Below are 26341 nucleotides of genomic sequence, written 5' to 3' on the forward strand. Positions count from 1 at the left end.
CAAAAGTTTGTTAAATAAATCAAACCCTTTTTGGACATTTATGATCGTAAAGTTGAAATAAAATAATGAAATAATATATATAAACTTGAATGTATATAAAGGGGCACATACAATAGTATATGTGATACCCCGGCACTCACACATTGAATCGAAGCAGTTTTAAAGATAGTTGAGTACACCTACACATGTATGCTATGCCAAAGCTTAATTTGCAGTTTCATTTGACGCAAGAAACAGTGTTATAATATGTTAACACAAAATGCGTATCCTTTTACATTTTTGTTGTGTTAGAGCTCTCTAACAAATGGGCAGTTTTTACTACTCGTTTTGTAATTGTTTAACGAGCAAAAAAATCGTAATAATTTGGAAATCGTAAAACCTCCTCATTTACTATATTTACACCCTACACCACAAGGTGGGCAGGGTATTATGTCTTTGTGCATTTGTTTGTAGTGGGCAAAAGGAAACGAGATAGACCCATAGTTCCTTTTGACGATCCGCATAGAATCACATTCTGAGTCGATTTATGCCCGATTCAGATGAAATTTTGCACAAATAATTTGTTTGACCCAAGGACAAACCCTATTGAAATTGGAGATAATCGATCAAAATTTAGGTATAGCTCCCATATACATATCTTCGTCTTCTTCGTATTAGCCCAAATAGTACTTGCCACCAAATTGAGCCTAGAAACCAGTATGTCAAATTTGGTTGAAATCGGTTCAGATATAGCTATAGTCCCCATACATATTTTTCATCCGATTTGTTGAATTTGCCCTACAGAGCCGTAATATGGACTCCGTAGTAACGATATTCGGGGATATATATCAAGTACTGCTCAGAAATACCTTTGCCAAATGTTTATGAGGTCGGTTCAGATTTAGATATAGCTCTTAAATAGATCAATCCGATTTCAAGTTAATTGTGCACCAAATGGATATGGAATGGAATATTAGTTTCTTTGTAGTTTTAATTATTGCTAAAATCATAGTTGGTATGATTTAATTCTCGCAAATTCTCCATTAAAACTTTTATTTGTTATGTGAACCTCTACTAAATATGCTGAGTGGTGTGGGGTATCATAAAGTCAGCCCCGCCGACTTTAAGACTTTCTTTACTGGTTTCAATTGTCAATTATTCTAAGTACACAACATATCAAATATCTTGGAACTTCAGAAACATTTCTGTAGTATCAAATGAAAAGCCATTGTCTGTCCTGATTCTAATTCTGTTTTAACGAACTTATGATACACAATTTTGACACTTGTTTGCTAAATTTGTTGGCAATTTTAAAACACCCAAAATCGTTAATTAGACATCTTTCTTTATATTATCTAATCGATGATTCTCAAAATATCGACTTTTAGTCAATATATTTATATATGTGGGATACACAACTCTGTATATATACATATTGGAAACTTTTTTATAAATCGGTTGAAAATACAGTTGTAGAGGAACTCTGAATTGTTGAAGAGCGAAATTGGTATGCGTGTGAAAGTACAGGGACACGGCCAGACTTTATAGATACAGTCTCTTGAAAAGGATTAATTATGAACTTTAAATTGGCTTAACAATTTCGGAGCTCTTTATGAAACTATGGCTGTAGTCGTGCGGGGTCGGCCATGTGATACCCTACAACACTACAATATGTTAGAAGCCCTTTATGTCCAAATCCATTTTGGAAGATGTCACGGAGCACTGCCCAGATACACAATTCGGAGCTCTTTATAAAACTATGACTTTAGTCGTGCGGGGTCGGAAAAAAATAAAAAAAAAATCACAAATTACTACAAAATCTATATTAACATCATTACTGGCAGCTTTTTATGCGATTTTTTAGATTTTATTCTTTTATGTCAAGGGGGCATTCTAAATTGTCAAAATCGGTTTTTGAGATATAAGCATTCTAGCTAACATCCCCTTCCTTTGTATATATACATTGTAAATATTCCGCTATATATATCCGATATATTTACTATCGGCATCTACGTAACGGTCAGAATTGACCTGTTCGTTTTTTTTTTGTGATTTCGCCGGGATTAAAAATATTCGCGGTTTAAAGGAAATTGTTGTCTTTTATTTTACAGGGTTGTCCATATTCGACGGACCCATCTGGCAACGCCATAACTTTTGACAGAGATGTCACATCGCTTAATGACATACCGCGTTCGAAGCGTCAGTCCAAGCAGATTTTTGCCATGAACCAATACATGATTATTATTTTTCTAATATTGCAATAATTGGTCTTTAATTGCAACCTGCACAGCAGCGCAAAATCAGGAAATTTTCAGGTTATGGTCAGTTTCAACCTTAAATATTATGTGATCATCTCCAAAAGCAATAGACTTCAATTCTGGCTGTAGCCTCACCTCCATTCAAATTCACATTGACAGACTCGACTCAGCTCGGCGAGATAGGAAGATCCATATATACTTTCCTATATGGGAAACCAATATTTCGAGGTGTTATAATACCCCAAACACACAGTGTTGTAGGGTATAATAAGTACTCAGTGTTGTTTTCTAAAATCAATTTACTCATGATTTAATTGTTTTGTACATTGAAAATTATTAATTGTCATTCCAAAAAAAAAAAAAAAAAAAAAAAAAGTAAAATAAATAAAGAGATCAGTTGTAGATATAATAAATTTAAATATATGTGTGCAATTTATTTCGCAACTAACCCACTTCAATTGGTGCCTCTCTGCAACCAATGAAAAAATGAAGAAGAAATTTGATTCACAGCATCGAAGAAACGCAGGAACTTCTTCCATAAGTAAATCCACCATCACCTGAACAAGGAAATGGAAGAAATACATATTCAAATAAGGTTGAACCATTATTAGTAGATCAACAAGAAGTTGTCATTTTAGCATTCAAAATTCTTCCATTTTGGCGAAGTATTTCGGCATTGTGGTTTAAGCCAGTCAAAAGTCGATTGATATCTTCAGTCATTACGTCGGATTCCACGCATTCTCTCGGAAGTAAGTGACATTATACTGAATTCTGTCAGAGGATTTTACACGAAACACTGAAAAAGAGCGATTTTTGGATTCAGAAATTGAAGAAATTGAATTTTGGATTTGGATTATAGGAAATTGAATAGGTGACAAGATATCGTCAACACTTCTCCGAGATGTAACACTTCTCCGAAAGCTGCAAATAAAGTTTCCGATCATTTTCAAAGACATTATGGATACAACGTATTTCCAAGAAAATTTAAGATATGTTATCGGTGAGTGTTTATGTAATTTAACATATATCAGAAACATTTTGTTGTTGCAAAATGGTCAGGCTTATCCCTTTTATTGTTGTTTTTATAAAAACAACGTTTGTTTATTAGTGGAGAACGATGGTAAACAATTGCTGATACTGCCGAATCTTGTATACATAATCGTATTCAACATCACAAAACCGAAGTTTCGAAATGAAAATCGAGTAGCTGACCAAGAATATTGAAGCAATGGCAAATGGTGTCATAAGGAGTCGTACAAATTGAAAACGCCTGGTAGGCATTTGCCACGAAATGTGGCACATTTTCTATGAATTAAAAAAAAAAAATTAGAAAATATTCGGTTTTGCCGACATCCAATGTTCGATTATTTAAATATATTTTGACTTCTGTTATGATTATTCAAACTGTTGACCCTTTATGGAATAGGTTTCGAAGGAGTAGGCCAATAATGTCCATTTTGTATCGGACCTAAATAAATATGATATAAATATTGCGACGTGCCAGATTTGGACTACATCGACTGCTTCCTTCACTTTATATGAAATATGTGATAATTTTGAAAAAATTTTAAAAGTGTGTGCGATATGCCACATATAGTCGACCGAAGTATTCTATTTGTATACCTCATCTAATACATATAAAAATATTGGTATGGGCAAAATGACAAGAAAATCGAACATTTGTATCCAATTTTATGCACGAGCAAGTTGTAAGGAATCGCTGACTTTTTGTTCGCAAGTTATGACAGATAAAAGTATTGAAAATTGTGACCCTTTGTGGGTGAGGTACCAGAAGGGATTCGCAGATCTATATCATTATCACAACAGATCTTGTATTAGCAAAAATGATTGTATGTGTGAAATTTGAGGAGAGTTAGATGCTTATTTCGCTTTTTTTGAACGTTTTGTTTTTCAAAATCTCGAACCCAATGTGGGGCAGGTAGCAAACAAAATAGTGCAATCTCTACCGTCTTTACAACAGATTTTATGTTGATGGAAATATTGAGATGTCCCAAGTCTGGAATGGAATGGGATGTTAATGTCGCTTTTTATGAGCTTCATTGATATTCAAAAGTTTGAACCTTCGTAGGGGAGGTATCAGAATGAGTGGACCGATATATTTTATTTTAACGCCAGACCTTGGGTTAATAAAAACATTGGGTTGTGTGAAATTTGAACACAATCGGACTCTTACATCACATTTCATAAGAGTTGTAATTATTCAAAATGTTGACCCTTTGTGGGAGAGTTGCTTGCGGCAGTGGACCGATATTGTCCATTTTCGTACCTGACCTAGCACTAATGGAAATATTAGGATTCGCAAAGTTGGAGCAAAATCGGATAATCCTTTCGTGCGCACCAGCCAGACAGACAGACGGACGGACATCGCTAGATCGACTTCAAATGTCCTGACACGGATTTGGTCCAAATAGACCTAGGGTCTACAACCGTTATTTCGACTAGTCACGCTTTGACCTATCAAATTATATATACTCTCTGTAGCCATATGGCTGAGGGTATAAAAACTCTATATTTTACGCATTTGGTGTATTTTTTAGAAAGGTCAAGTTCGTAAATTGACCCTGTCGTTCCACTTTCTTCGATATAGCGGTATTTCCCAATATTCGGTGTTTTGACAACTGCAACAACCTATAGCACCCTACTCCACGAAACATTTTATTAATTGTTCATATTGACTTTTGACAATATGATTGACAATATTTTAGTCAATTTGCAATTTTTTTGTTTCACCGATTTTTGGTTGTGATAACACTTTCTTACAATATTTAAAATTCATTTTTTTTTCAATAATAGCTGGAAAAATTCCAATAGGTTATGAAAGAGTAGCTAAAATTGGAAAACACGCGTATTGGCGTTTTGAATGTAACATACAAAATGGGGCAAGTTCGCCCGCCACCCCCTCTCCTACATCTTTTAAACTTTCGAATTTTCTTGCACTTTAGAGCTGTAGAGTCTTCTGCAATATAATTGATAATAAAATCTGCTTAGGTCTCAAAATACAACAAAAGTCTAAATGTTACCTAAACTCTAGGAATTCATTAATAATAAAAGCACATTTTAGGCTTATGTTAAAGTCGTACTTCATGTGAACATATCCAAATATTTTTCCTGCAAAGAATCATTGTAGAAGGAAGGAAATACAAGTCACCACAGAAAATAAATCTGTGTTTTCATTACATATCAAAAAAATGCCAACACTGTTCAATCAAAAAAAAAAAAAAAAAAAAAAAAAAAACAGTAAAGAAAGTCCTAAAGTCGGGCGGGCCGATTTTATGATACCCTACACCACTTTTCTAATTTAGTTGAGCTCCACATAACAATTAAAATTTTTTATGGAAGAATTCAATCATACACCCTATGATTATATTTATAATTTAAAATTCAAAGGACTAAATATGTCGAAGCATTTGTATCTTTTAAATTCGGACTTCTATTGCGCATTTGGTGCAAAATTAATTTTAAATCAGATAAAGATATATACGGGAGCTATATCCAAATCAGAACCCATCTCGATATTTCTGAGCTGTATTTGATATATTTCCCTAAATATCGTTGTTACTGAGTGCATATTACGGCTGTGGGTAACAAATACAACAAATCGGATGAACAATATATATGGGAGCTATAGCTATATCTGAACCGATCTTCACCAAATTTGGCATACTACCTTCTAGACTCAATTCGGTCGTATGTGCCAAATCCTATCCCAAATCTGCACCGATCTCGATAAAAGGTATTTCTAAACTGTATTTGATATATTTCCCTGAATATCTTTGTTACGAAGTGCATATTACGGCTGTGGGTAACAAATACAACAAATCGGATGAACAATATATATGGGAGCTATAGCTATATCTGAACCGATCGTCACCAAATTTGGCATACTACCTTCTAGACTCAATTCGGTCGTATGTGCCAAATTCCATCCCATTTGGGAAAATATTAGACGTTTGGTGCACAATAAAAAATTAAATCGGACGAAGTTATATATGGGAGATATATCCAAATCTGAACCGATCTCGATAAAATTTATCAAAGATATTTCTGAGCTGCATTTGATATATTTCCCCAAATATTGTTGTTACTGAGTGCATATTACGGCTGCTGAGGACAAAAACAACACATCGGATGAACAATATATATGGGAGCTATAGCTATATCTGAACCGATTTCGATAAAATTTGGCATACTTATTTTCAGGCCTAATTTATTTATGTGCAAAATTTCATACAATTCGGGCTGATATTACACGTTTGGTGCACAATAAAAGGCAGCTTAATATTAATCTGTATATACAGATTTACGTTTTCCTGCAGCCTTTTAATACTATGTATTATGACGATTTAAGTCACATTTTCAAACGTACTTGTGTAAAATTTGGTATCTGTAGTTTATAATGGGTTCTGCAACCGTTGTCATAACATTATCCATATTGGTCCACTGCTTCCATACAACAGTACCCAGTTTTTTGAAAACTTTAACGCACCCTCCGACCGATCTCACTAATATTTGTAGTTTAAAGCGGAATTCGATACTTTGATAAGAAAATGTTGTTTTTAGATAATAGACGAACATAATGTTTTTTACTAGTTACAATCTAATAGACCAATAGTTTGAGTAAGGCCAAACTTTTTTATATAGTTACAAAAGACTCCAATATATAGATAAAATTTATAGGAGGCAAATCGATTCCTTTTTGGTTAGTCCCTATGTAAGGATAAGCATTTCAAACATTTTTTACGTTTCAGACATATTTTATAAGTTTTTGGTACAGCCCTTGCAATAAAATACCCCTTAATTTGGGTTACATATTCAAATTGATTTTGCTAAAAATTGTATCTCTTTGGTTTCTTTGAGGGTAGACAACCCTTCGATAGAAAATATTTAACAGCAATAACTTCAAAATAATACATAAGTTTTAGATGTATCTGTATTTTACAAGCTTTATAAATATAAGTTTATGTTACTGCCCTTTCTATTTATTATATATTAAATATCGTCTGTTGGAAGGTTTTCTTATTTTGATCAAATTTCACTAATTTATCTTTAAAACGGAGGGATTATAAGGAATCTTTAGGAATACTTTTTGATGAGTACAAAGTGAAATGATTCTTAAAATACCACTCACATAACGGTGCCACCAAACTTTTTGAAGACTTTAGCTGAGTTCTCCAACCGATTTTACGAGCTTTGTAGCTTAAAATAAAATCCTTCAAATTTTGAATATCGATACTTTTGAATATCGGATTCTCAATTGATGGTGAAGGGAATAGAAAATGCGCTTGACAAAACTAAGCTCTGTATACTCTTGACATATCGTAATATTAATGCTTTTCGTATATTGATTCAGCCAAGTTCACCCAGTTAGTTTATAATTGTAGATTTTTATCTTCTATGTTAGGATTATCAAAAACTCACCCCAATTCTGCGATGAAAAAATTGCAACCAACTTCAGATTGCTGTCATTTATAAGCCACATGTCCGACAGTTTTTTTTTATTCCAGTGACAGCTCATTATTTTGTTTATTATTTCGTACAAAAGCATTTTGGTGAGAAAAAAAGTTATTTGTGATGGAATTCAAGCGCGATAGTGTAATTTCCTTATATTGGCTGGAAAACTACAAGCGGCTATCTCTAGAGCACTCCAGCATATAATAAATCGTTTGTGTCTCGTACCATCGCTCGTTAGCGTGATACTGGTAGCGTAGCCCGACGTCAAGGAAGTGCACGGAAGAAAACAGCGACATCAGCAGTGGCCGAAATCTGGTTCGTGGGCTGAACATATCGCAATATTCCATTCGGCAAATATTGAAAAATGAGCTCGGGGTAAAGCCATTGAAATTTCAAAAAGTGCAAGAACTTACACCTCAACAGAATGATGAGAAAACATTCGTTGTACAGCAGTTTGTAAACAAACAAAATGATCGTGTTTACTTGTCAAAGAGGTCAGCTGAAAATGTGCACCTCCGGAACTCAAGCGCCGGCCATGGTGATGGTGTTGGCCGCCATAACAATCGATGGTCGCTCTCCGCTCGTATTAATTGACCGTAGCATCTGAATAAATGCCGAATATTATCGCGAAAATATTCTGGAGGGTGTATTAAAGCCTTTGGCATGCAAATATTTGGTCGCAGACCTTGGACATTCAAACAATGGCCACCAAAATCTACGGATACCAATCTGTTGGACTATTGTGTCTGGAGTATTTTGGAAAGCAAGGTTGGCTCTAAAAAATACCAAAGTGTTAATCACCTCAACCAAGCGCTTCGCCGTGAATGAGCCAAAATACCGCAGAGCAACATTCGGGCAGCGTCTGACTGTTTCATTGGCCGTTTGAAGGCCATAAAACAAAAATGTTAAAATTCTGGCGTTTGACTTTGTTGCATTTTTTTATCTCACCCTGTACAGCGCTTAGTATTTTGATGGTTTAAAACATAATTTAGGTTTTTAGAAACAAATCCGTATTTACCCTACGCACATAACGCTACCGGGGTAATAAATGCCATAAGACAATTTCGAAAAATCCCGACTTATCTCATGCTCACAAACCGACGGGCAGCCAAGTTGCTAAATGCAAAGGTACTGTATTATGTAAATGTATTTACCTACATTTTATTCTCTCTCTAGTTCGTATTTCCTAAAACTCAACCATATCTCTAACAACAGTGATTCTCATCACAAATTTCAAAATTACCATTTAGTATATTTTGAGGTAGTTTTTATTTTTCAAATATTCGCCAGCATCTCACACCTAAAAGCCAACAATTATTTACATTCCAAAATTCAGCGCCATACCTTCACCCGTTCGGTGAATATAATAATACTGAATAAACTATAATTTCGCCAGTTAGTTTTTTCACTTTTGCATAGTCAACATGCTGATTGACGCAGTCTTCCTACTCGACTCGATGTAATCACGTTATTTCCACTTATCTTTCAATGTGTAACAATTTTCAACTGAAAAATATCCTACAGTATATAATATTTTCAACATTCTGACGCCATCTGAATTGAATCAGAATTGAAACGATATAGACGACATCTGTTGATCGGAATAACTTCCATGATATGTGGTGAGAGCATTCCTTCGTCTATATTTGATTCAATTCATTCATTTGCCTATGCTTATGAACATAGTTGTGTGTTGAAAAATATAGTGCTAGGTTTTACACGTTTCTCCTTTCCATCTCTTAGAAGCGGACTGTATTAAATATTTCATATATTAACAAAGATTATGAAACTAAACTAAGTTATTTTGTAAATCTACCAACCATATGTTTATCAATATTGGTCCACATTTAACATTAAAGCGCTTACTATTTGTTCAGCTTTTACTGCATTCAAGTTATTTACTTGAAATACATCGAAGTCCACAGATTTACTTTGCCTAAAGGAAAAGCCATTATATTACACACTACCAATGAAGATTTCATCTCATCATCCGTGACTGTCAAGCATTAACGGCGTATATTTCATACGCTTTGTATATACTTAAAATTTATTGCCAAATAAAAAAAGTATATAAAAATCACATAAAATTATTATTTAATGGCTAAAGTTTGAGTTGTGTAAAGAACGTAAAGGAGTATAGATGCATGTGTATTTGTGTGTGTATACACTGAAGCTGAAACGAGTACGAATAGATTGTCCTCGCTTTTATTTTACGCTTACGCAAGAAGTTGTAAATCATACGATTAATTACTCCCTCTCTGTTCATACTTGGTCGAGGCTTGAACCAATTTATGTCGCCATGGCTGAAACGAACGCTTGAAGCGTTCATTCATTCATTGCTTCAACCTTTTCACAGTGAAGAGCTTTTGAAGCAAAGGGATAGGGAAGGAATTGGGGGAATATTTTCATTTTCCTTTTATTACATAACCCATGAGATTTAACATTGAAAATTATGCTTGCTATGAAATTTTTTTGTCATATTAAAAATATCAAATATATAAAACATAGGGTATGAATAATGGTTACATACTCTCTTAATTAAATAAGCAATACATGTGTATGAATTCGGGTATCTGTAGAAGCTTAGAGAGATTACACCTCTTATGATCCTATATCTCCAATTAAATGAGGTAGACACGACACCAGTATATTTCTAATTTATGTTTGTCACATAAACACATATAAAAATATATGTCTTCATTGTTTAGCATATACTGTCGACTCTAGTTGTCGTCTGTATGAAATCAAATATTAAAATTTTAGATTGATTGTGTCACTGTGAAGTTCGGCCCTAGCTATATACATAGCATTTGTTATCGTGAGTATATTAATAATTTTATATATAATTACTTTAGTGTGGGTACGTATACTGTAGATGGAACGAGAGCAAAAATGAGAGTGCTGCCACTAACCCCGATTTTGGCTTTCGCCTGCATATGGGATATTGCTTCTCAATGCATTTTGTAGCCTCCAGTCGAGGAGTGGCTACATGTACTCTGTACGGTCTCCTATGCTCTCCACAATGGCTACGCGTGCTAGTTTTGGATAATTTGCAAGTAGAGCGTTCACTCGACGCAGAGCGTTAATTTAATGCAGGTCATGTTGTTTTCTTCGAATGGGTATATGTGGAATAGACACGGAACTCTGTGAAGGGCTAGCACTCGCCCTTTGTCTGGCTAACGGCAATTCGAAATATTAAAAAATTCAGATACCTGAATATATTTTGATATATAAGTGACATTAATTTGAAAATCATGGTAATGTTGCAGAATGAATGAATGAATGAATGGTAATAAAATGAATTGCCACACAAACGAAGCTACACTCGCTGTTTAATGTCGGTGGCCGTTGGACTCGTATTTGCGGGGTCAAGATAAGTGTTACGCCCACGATCCAGAGGCAATCAACGACTTTAAGGACAATATTCGTGAAGCCATTGGTGAAATACAACTGCACACGACATTTGAATGAAATTATTTATTAATCGGATGGATTGTCCTTTGAAATAAAAAGATTTTGAGAAAATATATAGTAGTATTTTTATAGAATACTCAAAAAATACGTTTTTTACCCTTCGCCGAAAAGATAGAAAACATTTTAATATAACATCTGGATTCAAACGTGTTCCACTCAAAACTGCAAATACCTGATAGATCGGTTGGAGAATGCAGTTTTAAAATAACAATAAATTGGATGGAACCGTTTTATGGGGACCATACCAAATGGGAACCTATATTTAAAATATATAAACTCTTCCGTGGACAAACGTGACTAGGATCATCAAAATACCGAATATCGGTAGTTACCAATATATGGAAATCGTGAAACTTTGTGGGCAATGTGTTGACACCGATTGTGGAACCCATTGTGAACTACAAATACAATTTTTATTTTAAAATTCCGTTTGAAATGAACCTAATATCCATACTTGTGCAAATTTTAAAGCTCTATCTCAAATAACGTCAATAGTCATTTCAAGAGACAGACAGACGGATCTCGCTATATCGTCTTAGAATTTTATGCTGATCTACGAAAAAATATATGTGGAGTTCAAGAAGTCCGACCGGCAGTGGAAAATATTTAAAACATTATTTCTCAATATTATTTTTGGATGAAGCCTCTCTATAGACAATATTATACTTCAAGGATTTCCAATTATGTGGGTAAATGTGATTAGGATTATCAAAGTACCGAATATCGGTGGGTATTGTTATATGTGCGTGGGACTAAATATTCAATGTTCTGCCAGCGGGATAGAATCCATTAGAACTACCGTTTTATGTGGGGGATATACCAAAGCGTGGACCTATTAATACAATGTTTCGCCACACGAACTAAAACCCATTATACCATATATTATATTTCATTTTCAATACCAATAATCTTAGACACTATACAAATTGTTCTGCAAAATTTTGACGATCTACGGCAAATAATGTGGGCTGTATCATGATTTGAAGAGACAGACAGCCGAACAGACAGGCGGACATCGTTAAATCGACTTAAAATTGTATGCTGCTTATGAATATGTAAAGTTAATAAACCCTCCTTTCCAAGGTGGTGATGCGTAAAGTACGAACTAAGCACATATTGATTCAGTGTAGGATATACCTTCCGTACATCACTTCCTTTTCATTTCAAGTTATATCTGGTCTAAAATCAGATAAATTCCAAATGTAAAGGTATATTTTTACGTATAGTACAACAGAATATGCCTAGTAGGCTATCAAAAAGTCGGCTCGACCCGACTTTTGATATTTCTTTACTTGTTTTCCTTTCGATTTATCTTTCCTTTTCCAAATCAATTATAAGTGTTTATTTGGCACTTAAAAAAGAACCCAACACGTCGAAAACTCTTTCGCAATGGCAGCAACATGTCTAATTACTAATTTACCACAGCCCCTTATAGTCATATTTGCACATAATATTTTACACACCTAAAGCAAACCCAATCTGGTAAAAATTGTTAAAACAGTAAGGAGTAATACACAAATATTCCATATGCATGAGTGTGTGTGTGTGTGGGGAACATTCCACCACCAACATTAGTTGAAACTGTTTTTGGAGCATCAACAGCACAAAGCCATCAAAAGTAGAATGACCAAACAAAACAGCATAAATTTGCTTAAGCTGAGGAATAGAAAAAAATGTTAAAACCTCAGAATTTTTAAAAAGTTAGGGCAAAAAACGACATCAACTGCAATATACAAGCTAGAAAGATGAATAAAAGAGATGAACAGAAACTGCGGTAAAGGGCAGAAAACCCAGGGGCGGGAGTAGAGAACTGAATGAAAACAGCTCAGCTTGCAACATTTTATGCTGATCCCTGTCAGGATACAAAATACACATAATCTTCAAAAATAACAAACAAAATAAATTTCCATCCACATTGTTGTCGGACTCCGACAGTAAAAGCAGCAGAAACAACAACACTAATAATGGCTGCAGCATTGTGGTGCCCATCACTAACCAGAAGAACAAGCGTAGTATAGCAAAAAGGACACCAATCTTGCAGCAGCACCAACAACTGGGATAGCAAGACCGACAACCATCATCAGCATCACCATCATCGTTGGGCAAAAGGTATGCTGCTTTCCCGCTCACAGCGCCATGGAGTTAAACATCAACTTTAGGGGGTTTTCCTTCGTTCTTTTCTTGTTTTGTTGGTAACAAAAACATCAACCAATAATGCAGGCGCGATTATGTCCGAGCAGGACACTAGTTACAATTTCAGTTCTAGCCCGCTCTACACCAAACGCTGCCCAGTGCCCCACAGTTAGCTGCAGCAGCACCCATAAACCTTCAATTCTTTTGTTACGGATTCTTTTTGTTAAATACAAACCCCAACGATATTTATCTGCACATACATACACAAACATCTTTATACCTTTATGTCCGATGCTAAAAAATAAGATAAATAAAGAATGCATACAAACACCAACAAAAAATGTAAAATGTTATGTTTGTTTAATGTCCACTAAAGAAAAGGACATTTGTGCAAAAAGGACATCATACCAATCAACATCATCGTTGTTGTCGTCGTCGCAACAGTGTTGAAACAACATAGAACAAAAAATCGTATAAATTTCAAAATAAACAACATCAACGACTGGGGCGAAAATCATTGCACATCCTTGTCCATATCGTCCAGACAAAACAACTTCACGGACAAATCTTTCCCATTGGTGTTGCTGAAAGGCGTTTCAGACAAGACAAAAATCCCTTGTCGTTGGCCACTGAGATGAGATGCGTTAGAATTCTTCACACCACACACACACATATATATATATATATACACATATTGGTATGGCTAAGGACCTTCTGATTTATGTCAAAACATATCAAAAGTATTAGAGATGTATGTAGCATAGTTAAGCTACGGAGGTAGTTTGTTTCACAGAAGGTGGTTCATATAGTGAAGAATTTATGAGCTGGCAGTTTACTTATTGTAGTATTCATGGAGGTTTTTCCTTTGCTCTGTGGTTAGTTTGATTTTTCTGCAATTACATTTTTTTTTTTTTTGAAGATGGGTAATTTTTGCGCGGTTTCTTTGTGCGAGGGGAAATTTTATGGTTTTTTCGCTTTTAAGACTTGTCGGTTTAATTCAAATTTCCAAATTATTAAATTTGCATATATGCAAAGTATTTTCATCATTTTCTTAAATTTTGGTACTAATTGTACGCTTTTTCGACAATTTTCAATCTTTGTGAATTTGACCCTGTATTTTTTTTTTGTTAACTAAATTATAAAAAGTGAAAGTGATTTTTCAAATAGTTCTGCATACGACTTATTCTGTTACCATTTCTATTTATGGACAAGGGAAATCCATATCAATAAGTAAAGGATTTTATAGAAATTTGACTAAGTAGTATGTTATACCTCCCACATTAATATTTTACATAGTATGGAATGTATATTAAGTTTGTCATTCCGTTTGTAACTCATCAAAATATTCATTTTAGACCAAACAAAGTATTTATATAGTCTTGATCAGCGTAAAATTCTAAGTCAATTTGGACATCTCAGTTCGTCTGCCTGCTGTAATCATGCTAGAGTCCAAACGACATATGATAGAAAGCTAATATTTAGCATACAGTTGACATTTGTCTTCTGACAGGTCAGGATGAGCTATATCGGTCGACTTTTTGATATAACCCCCATATAATTGTACCTCCCCATATTCGGTATTTTATATTTATACTAGCTGATTCGACTAAATAGAAATAAATAACTATGGAAGGAGGGCAAAATAATTTCTGAATAGTCAAAGTTAATTACGCTTTTACAGCCATTAACATAGCACCTCAAATTGCGCATTAGAGTCCCCAAAAAGTCTATGTTCTTGTTCATAGTAAAATTCAATGACGATTAAACAATACCCGCGTTGTTGTCCGCCAATCGGTAAACATCACTATAGATCGGCGGGCCTGGGGACTATATGGGGACTGTACCAAAATATTTACGTATGTTGACATTTTTCTATAAGATGGTTCTCCACTCACAAAGTAGCCTAAATACAGCAAATAATGGCCAAATCAGTTGAAAACGTGGCCAAGACCACGGTCACAGCTGAAATCAGGGATACATTTATATAAGGATTATACCAAAACGTGGCCCAACCAATATTCTCTTGGGGGTTACAAATTCAATAGAATACAAAATGTTCTTTTCTGACCACCAATTAGATGTGAAAGTGGACTTGGGGATACTCCAATATGGGGACTTTACTTAAATAAATATGAGGCAATTATCTGTATGATGGTTCCCTACCCCAGAGTAGCATAAAGCAATTTTTAGCCAAATCAATTAATGAATGTGGTCAAAATGGGCCCTACTCTGAAAATTTCAAACTTTATGCGAAGAGGTTCTCTACCTCCTTAGAAACAAAGATGCCAAATAATGGCCAAAATATTAAAAAAGTGACCAAGACACCAAAAATAGCTTAAATCATACGATGGTTACATAAATATGAAATCGGGTTGTACCCTTATCCGTGAGTTATGATCGATATCATGACCTACAAAAGCGATTTAAGGTATCTTGAATGTTTGAGAAGATTTTCTGGAAGGATAGAAATTCTTTTCTTACTAAGAGTCCCATTCGCTCTACTATTTTCCACCCTTTATATTTGGTATTTTTCTGATTGTACATTGGACGGATTATTGTGACAGGAAAAAAGTAGTTCCACGCTTTGAAATGAGCCCCATTAGGCTTATTCGGTCATTTTTGTTTGTTCAAATGTGTTCGTATCTTCCAGCTGAACCACGATGTCGGCCCTGGAGTTGAAGGTCAGTTAACATCGTATTTCCCACTTATTTCATTTTTTGGTGAAAATTTGTATATAGTGAAAAATTATTCTTTATTGTTCACAAAAAATTTACTGAATTCAATTAGATAATACAAATTGAAAAAAAAATGACAAAAGAAAAATACCACATTGAAAAAATCTTCAACTTGTTCGCTGATTTTTTACAGCAAATGTTTAAAGATCCTTATATAGTTTGTCAATAGAATGTACTTATATTTTAAAATTCAATTCCATTAAATTATTTCGACATCATCTATTCCGTTTCGCCACCACATAATTCGGTACTACACTTCCATGTAACTCGCCATCAATTTCATTTCTCAAGAAATCAAGTCATTTAAATAAATTGGTATTAATATTTGAAATCAAAAATAAAATATAAAAAACACTACAAATGTACATTAGAAACAAGTAAGCAAAGGCTACAGTCGAGCGGGGCCGACCGTTGAATACCCTACAACACTATAATAAACGATACAGTTTATATAGGCGAGATACTCGAAAGAATTCCACAAGATATTGTGAAAAATAATAAAAGAAAACCATCAGGTTAGTTCTCTAATTTTCGAATAATACCAACTTTAACTAATTTGCTCATTTCCAATTTACTGGAAGATGTTGCACGTAAATGGTCTTCCTAGATCTGGAACCAATATTTCCCAAAGAACTATAATCTCTTAGAAGTTGCAAAAGATCAACATTTATTATTGGTTTTTAACTGAAACGCATCTATATGAGATACATTGAATATTTTTGGATGGCCATCCAAAACTGCTTGGCTTTTGCATTGCCCGGTAACCCCAATTCAAATGTGCGTGAGGATCGGGCAATAATTACGACCTGCTGACAATTTTGCAGTTTTTTGGTCCATTTCAACCCCTAAATATATGGCGATCATCTCCAAAAGAGTAGGCTTCTATTCTGACCCTCATTTGATCCCCATGCAAAATTTCGTTAGGATCGGGCCATAAATGCGATCTGTATATGATATCCTGATATCCTAACTACTTAGTTTTGTTAGCTGTAGAAATATTACCAAATGTTTAATTCAAAATGAAAATATGCCAAAAATGTGACAAAATTGAAAAAAAAAAATGAGAAAATGTTACAAAATCAATATTTTCATCTTTAGAGAGATATTTTTATGCGATTTTTTAGACGTTTTTTCTTTCCTGCAAAGAGGCCATTCTGAATTAATGAGAACTGTCGAAATCAGTTCAGCCGTTCTCGACATAAAAGAGATCTTTCAAGCATATCTTCTTTGATAGACAAATATGTCGCAAATATTTTGCTATATATCCGATTTGTTGGATGTTAACATCAATGTAAAGATCAGAAGTAACCTTGTCATGGCTTTGTGATTTCGCCGGGATTTAAAATATTCGCGGTTTAATGAAAAATTTCGAATTTTTTTCAATACAAAAGATATGGTCTATTTTACTCGCTAAATATAATCCGATGACCACCCAAATTGGTAGGCTTCTTCCCCGCCCTAAACTCTAGCTACATGCGAAATTCCGATTCGATTGGTCTATAATTGCGACCTGTATAGTTACTGCAAAATCCGACATTTTTTAGTATATGGTCCATTTCAACCCCTAAACATTTGGCGATCATCTCCAAAAGAAATAGGGTTCTATTCTGACCCTAGCCCCACCTCCATTCTAAATTTCGTGAAGATCGGGCCATAATTGCGACCTGTAGAGTGATTACAAATTAACATGGACAGACGGACGGACGGACATACATAGCTAGATCGACTCAGCTCGGCGAGATAGGAATATCCATATATACTTTCCTATGTGGGAAATCAATATTTCGTGGTGTTACATAATTTTTGGCCCAATCAAACTTATAATACCCCCAACACATAGTGTTGTAGGGTATAATGAAAATATGCCAAAAATGTGACAAAATTGAAAAAAAAAATGAGAAAATGTTACAAAATCAATATTTTCATCTTTAGAGAGATATTTTTATGCGATTTTTTAGACGTTTTTTCTTTCTTGCCAAGAGGCCATTCTGAATTAATGAGAACTGTCGAAATCAGTTCAGCCGTTCTCGACATAAAAGAGATCTATCAAACATATCTTCTTTGATAGACAAATATGTCGCACATATTTTGCTATATATCCGATTTGTTGGATCTTAACATCAATGTAAAGAACAGAAGTAACCTTGTCATGGCTTTGTGATTTCGCCGGGATTTAAAATATTCGCGGTTTAATTAAAATTTTTAAATTTTTTCAACACAAAAGATATGGTCTATTTTACCCGCTAAATATTATCCGATGACCACCCAAATTGGTAGGCTTCTTCCCCGCCCTAAACTCTAGCTACATACGAAATTCCGCGTCGATTGGTCTATAATTGCGACCTGTATAGCTACTGCAAAATCCGATATTTTTTCAGTTTTTGGTCCATTTCGACCCCTAAATATTATGCGATCATCTCCAAAAGAAATAGGGTTCTATTCTGACCCTAGCCCCACCTTCATTCTAAATTTCGTGGAGATCGGGCCATAATTGCGACCTGTAGAGTGATTACAAATTAACATGGACAGACGGACAGACGGACGGACGGACATACATAGCTAGATCGACTCAGCTCGGCGAGCTAGGATGATCCATATATACTTTCCTATGTGGGAAATCAATATTTCGAGGTGTTACATAATTTTTGGCCTAATCAAACTTATAATACCCCCAACACATAGTGTTGTAGGGTATAAAAAGTAAGTTAAAATGGAAAAAAATGATGCAAAATAAAACATTACTATTGTACATTTCAAAAGTCAAAATGAAAATGTTAATATATCACATTTTTACGCGATTTTTTTTGGATATTATCCTTTTCGGAGACAATTCCGAATTTGTATGAATCGTTAAAATCAGTCCAGCGGTTCTTAAGTTATAAGCGTAGTAACTAACACAACTTTCTTTTATATTTATTGATAGATATAGATTAAAAAGTACTGACAACGACAGTTCCTCAGCCCCAAATAAATACTTAGAGGGGGATGGAAAGTCAACAGTATCTCGTGCAATAATTTTCAAACCGATATCTCCTCTATATTGGCAAATATAAGGATCAAAATTGTGGGCGCAAAAGTGGGCGTGGTCTTAATTTTTGACGAAAGTTTTTACAAAAAATTATGCAAATCGGTCCAGCCGTTTTCAACTGCTCCGTTACCAACAAACAACAATTGATTTTTATATATATAGATAGAAGATAGGTACATGTTTTCCTATACCACCAATATAATTGTACCTTTACCAACAAACAACAATTGATTTTTATATATATAGATAGAAGATAGGTACATGTTTTCCTATACCACCAATATAATTGTACCTTCCTATATTCCGTTTTTTATGAATGTATTCCGTTTTTTTATGTGTATCGGTCGTAGATGTGACTTATACTTTGCTTACAAAAATATATGGACAGACGGACGGAGGGATGGGATTCTATGAAAATCAACATCCTTCTGCATGTTACACAAATGAAAAATACTTTACCGTAGTGTGGCGTAGGGTATTATAAGGGTTTTTAAAAACTTAAATACCAAATATATAACAAAGACAGACTCAAAAACAAGTGAGTTGCTCGGTGTTGTGCACCAGATTGTTCAGTTCGAGGGCTAAGAATCCCTCATGCCTCACCATCGATGAAGCAAACCTAGCCCTTTCAGCCTAGAAAGGACTGCTGAGCCTGTTGTTGGTCCGTATTTCCGAAGCTTTTAGTCATGATCTCATCAATACCATATATCCAAGAAGACTAACTAACATCTGACCAAGTTTTTGCCATTAAGACATCAATGCAGTCTACTTACTCACATAGTCTACTTACTCCCATAGATCATAGATCAAAATACAAATAAGATCAATAAGAGCCGTTTGCCCTAAGAAGTGTCCAGGCAAGAGGAAAATATTTTTTCTCTTCCCTTGCCTTCGCATTTCTATCTGATGAGACATAATGTATATAGGCATTTAGCCCAGCATAGGACATATTCCATTTAACGGATACATATGAACATTTCCTCAAATATTACCCCCAACGAAGCGCCACATATCGATACAATTTTAATACGTGGCGATGCCCGTCGGTTTGCCTGTTGTAATCACGATAGCTTCCAATCGCCTGGTAATATAAAGCTAGAGCTTTCATAAAACTCTCTACACTATGGAAGGTCATTACATAGGTTCACGTTTTTTGTAACCCCCATATAACGGTATTTTCCGATATTCGGTATTTTGCCGACATAAGCAATATTTTCAAACGTGTTTCAAATTCGTTACTTCGAGTTCCTAATGGGTTTTACCTCTTATGGCAGGGCATTATCTATATAGGTCCACGTTTCCTGTCGCCCTCACATGATGTTTGGTATTATGATGATTTTTTGTGGGATCATTCACAATTCGGTATATAGAGTTTGTAGCGGTCTCAATTTCAAGTAGCAGTAGGTTGCCAGAATAGATTTTCTTTTATTCTCCATACATCGTTACGTCCGAATATTTGATATATTAGCCACATTGTTTCAAATTTGGTATTTGTATTTGGTATTTACCGATAATGCCCAATTTTGAAGCCCTTTATTGCAATTGCCAACCGACTTCACTGGCAAAAATAATCTCACTTGAATATTAAAACCCGATTATTTAATTTTTAGGGCTTTCTTTCCATATGGTGGATGACTTAATGGAACTTACCGCTTTTTACTTGTTTGATATGTATGCAGGTCAAGTTTGAAGATGGATTATATCGTACATTTTATCCACATTCTTCAAATGATTTGCTTAAATGTTATATATAAAGGACTAGCTGGACCGGTCAACGTTGCCGGCCCGGGTTTATGGTATTTTATGCTTATTTTTAAACATAATAGTTCACAGATCTGGCTCATAGCAGTGGCATAATTTTTATTATAAATAATGACTTTATTAAATGCTCATGGCAAGAATTTCAATACAGCTTCTCGTAACGGTAGATTAAAAAAAAACTGATCCTACTTTTTAGCCACGGGCTTTAATTTGAGAGTTAGATACCTAAATTTTCCATTCAAATGAGCTGTAATTTGAAATTTGTATTGTTTAGAAAATCGTGATGAGTGCCATTTACTTTTGTCCACTTCCTAATTGAGGGCAGAATGACTTGAGAATAGTCAAAGTTAATTTATCTTTTACACGCATTACCATAACACCTCAAATTATGCGTTAGGGTCCACATAACGTCTTCGTATATCCGTCTGTCCGCCAATCGGTAAACATCACTATCGGTGGACTTGGGAGGTATTGTTATGTGGGGACTATACCAAAATATGTACATATACACGTTTTTAGCCAAATCGATTGGAAAATTAGGAGGTACCCTTATATGGATGCTACTTCGAAAAATTTAAAAATTGATGCAATAAGGGCCAAGCCAATTGAAAAATGTGACCAAGACCCCGAAAATAGCCAAAACATGGGCCCATACTTATTATTTTTCGAAAAGACGTTTTATTTTTCTAAAAGTTCATATTTATAACCTTATATGGGGGCTATAGGAAATCGTAGACCGACATGACCCTATCTTTAAGATTTCTGAAAAAATTTAGAAGGATATGAATTCTTTTATCACTAATTATTTTTTCAATTCGATTTACCATTTTGTATAGTCCGCATATTGCAGTTCCTCTTGATATTCGGTATTTTACTAATTGCGATCCCAATGAATTTGAATTTTGAGTTCTCAAATGCAAGGAGTAGATCCACGTTTTGATATGACCTCTATTTAGCTGTATCAGTCATTTTTGCTTGTTTGCAAAATATCACAATTTAACATCGTATTGTACGCTAATCTCATTTTCTTTAGCTTACATTCAGAATTCAAACAAAAATAAAAAGGTTAACTTAAATAATTTAACTTAATAAAGAGAAATTTATCGGGTATTTAAAATTATGAACAATTAAAATTAAAAAATATACATCACAAAAATTTTTAACTCACAATTTTTTGTCGTATTTATACCCTACAACACTATGTGTTGGGTGTATTATAAGTTTGATTGGGCCAAAAATTATGTAACACCACGAAATATTGATTTCCCACATAGGAAAGTATATATGGATCTTCCTATCTCGTCGAGCTGAGTCGATCTAGCTATGTATGTCCGTCCGTCCGTCTGTCCGTCTGTCCGTCTGTCCATGTTAATTTGTAATCACTCTACAGGTCGCAATTATGGCCCGATCTTCACGAAATTTAAAATGTAGGTGGGGTTAAGGTCAGAATAGAACCCTATTTCTTTTGGAGAGGATTGCATAATATTTAGGGGTTGAAATGGACCAAAAACTGAAAAATTTGCTGATTTTGCAGTTGCTCTACAGGTCACAATTATAGACTAGCATGTAGCTAGAGTTTAGGGCGGGGAAGAAGCCTACCAATTTGGGTGGTCATCGGATAATATTTAGCGGGTAAAATAGACCATATCTTTTGTGTTGAAAAAATTCAAAATGTTTCATTAAACCGCGAATATTTTAAATCCCGGCGAAATCACAAAGACATGACAAGGTTACTTCTGATCTTTACATTGATGTTAAGATCCAACAAATCGGATATATAGCAAAATATGTGCGATATATATGTCTATCAACGAAGATATGCTTGAAAGATCTCATATATTTCGAGAACGGCTGAACTGATTTCGACAGTTCTCATTAATTCAGAATGGCCTCTTGGCAGGAAAGAAAAAACGTCTAAAAAATCGCATAAAAATATCTCTCTAAAGATGAAAATATTGATTTTGTAACATTTTTCATATTTTTTCAATTTTGTCATATTTTTGGCATATTTTCATTTTGAATTAAACATTTGGTAATATTTCTACAGCTAACAAAACTAAGTAGTTAGGATATCAGGATATCATATACAGATCGCATTTATGGCCCGATCCTTACGAAATTTTGCATGGGGATAAGATGAGGGTCAGAATAGAAGCCTACACTTTTTGGAGATGATCGCCATATATTTAGGGGTTGAAATGGACCGAAACTGCAAAATTGTCAGTAGGTCGTAATTATCGCCCGGTCCTCACGCACATTTGAATGGGGGTTACCGGACATTGCAAAAGCCAAGCAGTTTTGGATGGCCATCCAAAAATATAAAATGTGTGAAGGAATTTGTCAACTTTTGTAGACAAAATACGAAAATGTCGATTCCAGTGGTTTTTTGGAGAATTCACAAATACAGGATAGACGCACTTCTGAGATCATAGGTCTTTGGGAGATATTGGTTCCAGATCTAGGAAGACCATTTACGTGCAACATCTACCAATAAATTGGAAATGAGCAAATTAGTTTAAGTTGCTATTATTCGAAAATTAGAGAACGAAACCTGATGGTTTTCTTTTATTATTTGTCACAAAATCTTGTGGAATTCTTTCGAGTATCTCGCCTATATAAACTGTATCGTTTATTATAGTGTTGTAGGGTATTCAACGGTCGGCCCCGCTCGACTGTAGCCTTTGCTTACTTGTTTTATTTTATCATTCTCTGCCAAGAGGCCATTTCGAAATGGTGTGAATTGTCAAAATCAGGCCAGGCGTTCTTGAGGTATAAGCGTATAATTAACACAACTTATTTTATATATAGATTATTAAAGAATCATTAAACCCAACACCAGACTGTGGCACAGGGTATTATGTCTTGTCCTGAGCATATGTTTGTGACAGGCTAAAGGTAATGAGTTCCATAGTTCCTTTTGATACACTACATAGAATTACATTCTGAATCTATTTATGCAAGTGCGTCAGTCCGCCTACGCGTCCGTCCGTCCGTACCAAATATTCCGCATATAATTCGTTTGACCCAAGGAGGAACCCTATTGAGATTGAATTTACCTCAGTCAAGTTCAGTGGAAATCGATTAAGATATAGCTTTAAGCCTACTTTAAATCCAAACCGCTCTAAAGCCTATGCGGCACAGTCCGACTTATGTCTCTTTTTTTCTGGATTTTAAATTATGGATATGGTTAAATGTTTGCTCCTCAGAAACAATATATAAGTTTCGAACACCATGTGTAGGTAAACTACCAAATTAGAATATCGTATATCCAATTAAAGCATCGAACAAAATAAATAAATGTGGAATGTAATGAATTGAATATAAATTCACTGGAATTTATTGGTAATTATTTTATTTCAAGAATTTTGCATAAAATGTGTTTAAATCAGGCATCTTTGTAAGTATAAATATAAATTCCATAAAAAATTAAACCATTAGTGTGTTAGCGTAACTACCTCGCAACTTAACATATCCCATTTCTCGAATTAACTTTTATCGGATTTTTGGTAATATAATTGTTTACGATTAACTCCCTAAGACCATCACATATTCTATTTACTTAATGAACGTTCTGGTAAAGTATGTATTTTAAATATAACTTTTAAAAATATTAGGAACACAGCAAAATAAATGCATTTAATATTTTATTCCTACAAAAATGTATTGAAACAAATATGCCTACAAAAAAAATTGAAGAGATGGAGAGATTGGTGCATAAATGAAAGCACAGACACAAATTTATATTGTGACACTTAAAATTGCGCAATTTTCATAAAATCCTTTTCTTCCATGCCTTTCTTCATGCCATCTCCTTCATATATTTTGAGTCATTCCGTGTCCACTACGTTGTGTTATTGTCCATCCTTTACTGCCATGGAAAAAGTATAATTTTGAAACTGCTGTTGCTGGATGTCAAGTGTTTGTATATTGTAGCAGATCCCTTTCTATTTTGTTTTTCTTTTTTCCTACTTCGTATCAACTCGCATCCTTAACAAAATTTATAACAATTTCTCTGAGAGTACATCTCAAAATGAAAACTCGAAACTGCAGAACAAAATGATGTAAAGTTAAAACATAGATCCGGTTTTTATGTGTTGTTAATGTTAATAATTTTCAATAGGATTCAGTGGTTTGTATTCCAAATAACCACCATATAATTGTTTTAAGTGTATAAGGTTTAAGCTACAGGGAAATATAAAAAAACTGCAACAAAGTCAAACCCCATAATTTTTTTTTTTTTTTTTTTTTTTTGGATTTGTTTGAGTTTGTCACCTTTAGCACGAATTGTGGCCATCAAACGGCCAATGCCCGTATGTTGCTCTTTGGTATTTTGGCCCATTCCCGACGAGGCGCTTGCTTGAGGTGATCGACACATTGGTATTTTTTAGTGCCAATCTTGCTTTAGTCATTATTGGTATATTAAAATTATTTATTACATCTTTACAGTTCATATTTATAGTATCCAAAAATTTTTTAATAGTATATAGCATTGCAAATTTATTTTGGTAAAATGCTTTTGAAACCTCAAAACTCACGTACTTAATACCACGATGACATTCTTCGATTTTGCGACGCTTGTTTGTCAGGACGTGTGGCCAAAATTGAATATTAATCCTAATATTAAAATTAACAATTTCAACGCTATTCCCTAACAACGCTATACCCTCGTACACTATGTCGAATTCATTTCAACAACTGCACTATTTGTAACCCACGGTGACACTTGTAAAAAAATTCTAAAGTTAAGCTCTATTCTTTTATTTGAAACTCAATACCATTTACTACTTTCCGTTTTCGTTTAAACGTCGGTGTACCATTTAGTAATTTTCGTAAACTATATACCATAGATGCCGGTGATGAATATTTGTCAGGTTTATTAAAATTGTTAGTCCGCTATTATCTTAGAAACTGTTCCATACATTTCATAAACGGTAGCCTTCTCTTTGATTGCAGGAAGTAAAACAAGAAAGGCAAGCAATAATTTCAGTTGTTCTTATGAAAAAAACAACGGTTCTCAATTCTTGTGTGATGAAAACATTAATAAAGGCGACAAATGTCTAATGAAAAGTTCATTAATGCGATCTAAGCGTTCATCGACTAACTTGGGATGTATTATGTGGGATATTACAATATTTTGGAAGTTTGTGACGTTTTATACTTTTTCTATGTGTTATACAAGTATATGACGTTTGCAACATCATTCTGCTTTGAGCTCTTGGAGTGTGCGGACCACCAGTGCTAGTGATTAAAAAGTGAAAAGTGAAAATAAAAAATAAAGTGAACTTGGAGTGTTTCAAACTTTAGAGATAAAAGCTCCAAGTTATAAAGTGAATTCCCGTCGGCATTTTTAAAATTTGTGTTTTGCCGTCGGGAAATTGTCAAGTGTGTTCCGTCGGCAAATTGCAAATAATTTTGCCGTCGGCACTTGGCCCACATAAGGGTGTGTTCGGACACCATGGAGGTGCCCGATGGTAATGCCGTGCCGGGACCCTCGGTCGGTA

Source organism: Musca domestica, unplaced genomic scaffold, assembly GCF_030504385.1.
Source record: "Musca domestica strain aabys unplaced genomic scaffold, Musca_domestica.polishedcontigs.V.1.1 5, whole genome shotgun sequence".
NCBI lineage: Eukaryota > Metazoa > Arthropoda > Insecta > Diptera > Muscidae > Musca > Musca domestica.